This window comes from Numida meleagris, unplaced genomic scaffold, assembly GCF_002078875.1.
Source record: "Numida meleagris isolate 19003 breed g44 Domestic line unplaced genomic scaffold, NumMel1.0 unplaced_Scaffold165, whole genome shotgun sequence".
Taxonomy (NCBI): domain Eukaryota; kingdom Metazoa; phylum Chordata; class Aves; order Galliformes; family Numididae; genus Numida; species Numida meleagris.
This window is the reverse complement of record NW_018363448.1, coordinates 453,925-455,335: the sequence shown is the minus strand read 5'-3', so window position 1 is coordinate 455,335 and position 1,411 is coordinate 453,925. Positions and strand designations below refer to the sequence as shown.

The 1,411-nt window shown below is 59.0% G+C and overlaps 1 protein-coding gene across 4 annotated transcripts in view; it reads right to left on the bottom strand.

Moving 5' to 3' along the window:
• Positions 1-1,169, bottom strand: part of CCND2 (cyclin D2) — a 41,061-nt gene extending 39,892 nt beyond the window's left edge. For 2 of the 4 annotated variants that reach the window (XR_002433806.1, XM_021382050.1), the window contains exon 1: positions 942-1,169. The gene's annotated coding sequence lies outside the window, so the exon portion shown is untranslated. Of the gene's footprint in view, positions 1-784 lie in introns of all 4 variants that reach the window. The other 2 variants (XM_021382051.1, XM_021382052.1) reach the window with 2 other exon arrangements.
• Positions 1,170-1,411: the final 242 nt, after the last annotated feature.

Below are 1,411 nucleotides of genomic sequence, written 5' to 3'. Positions count from 1 at the left end.
GGGGAAGGGCGGAGGGAAGGGGTGGGGAAAGAAGAAGGATAAAGGAGGGCGGCAGCGTTTCTAACCCGTTCCTGCCTCCCTCGAAATTCGTCCGTTCTTCTCTCTTGATTTCTAGCCTAAAGTTGAAGCGAAGTGACGCAAACCACTAGGGCAGGCAGCTCTCGTTATTATGGAGCACTACAGCTGGTCAGACGTAACATCAAACGCGGGCTGCTGTTGGTTTGTTTTTTTTTCAACTTAGTAAGTTAACAAGGAACCGGGAGGCCCTCGAATAGGGACACACGTTCACGAATGACAGTTTCTCTTTTTCCTTACAGTGGCCGAACGGAACCTGTTCCACACTTTCCTTCTGCAGAAGCCTGCCCAAATCCGTTTCCCCCTTTTCTGAGAAGCCATGGGCTCCCCCTGGCATCCACTGACACTATATGGTCTGTGGACGAAATACCCTGCTTTGGGTCAGTGCCAGATGCACGTCCCGGTCCCCCAAGCGCCTGCCCCCCCCCCCCCAATACACCCTGACTACGCAGCCGTGGGGGCAGAACCTGCTAACTGCAGCCTAACGGCAAACGCGGAAGAGGAAAAAAAAAAAAATGAACTCCTTGAAGGATGAGCGTTCGGCAGCGTTTTCACGCTGAAATGTAGCGATAATCACACTGTTACTTTCTCCGCTCTATTTCTAGCAGGCGAGCTGCTTTAACAGCGCATAGTCACACCGATACAACTTTTAGGAAACGTCGCAGGGGGAAAAGGGGGGGGCCGAGTGGGGGCAGGGACAGTCCCGCACCGTAGGATTTCACCCCTCCTCACGCCATCCGTACTCGCCGCTGCCGCCGAGCACAGCTCGCCAGACGCGTCCGCGGCACGGGGCCGACCGCTCGCACTTCATGTCCGCCTTCTGCACGAACCACCTGCCCCAGCCCGCATCTCGCTGCCTCGCCTACCTCTTGGTCGGCGCAAAGCAGCCGCCAGGAAAATGTGTCAACTTTGTGAAGCCTGCGCTGCAGCCCACTGCGAGGCTGAGGCTCCCGAGGGGGAAGGAGCCCCCCGCTGCTGGAGCCGAGCTCCTGGGGCGCGGAGGCGGCCCCGAGGTGCGTGCGGAAAGCACGCTGCCGGCAGCCGCCTCCACTCCCCCACGCTGCCTGCTGCTGGGGAAATACCGCCTTAAAACTGCGAGTGCGGAGTTTAGAGCGCCGCTTCCCCTCCCGCTATTTGCATAGCCAATGGCTCTGGGGCTCTCGCTGCTGCGCGCTCATTGTTACTGGGCAGATTGGATTTTAAGGACGCGTGTTGCCCAATATGGAAAGCAGCACGAGTGGGCTGGGGGCGAGGTGCAGCCGGTTACCTGGCCGTGCCGTCAGCGCCTGATCCGCATGCGGCCAAGGCACCCTGTTCTAGGCCTCGCTCCTCCGTA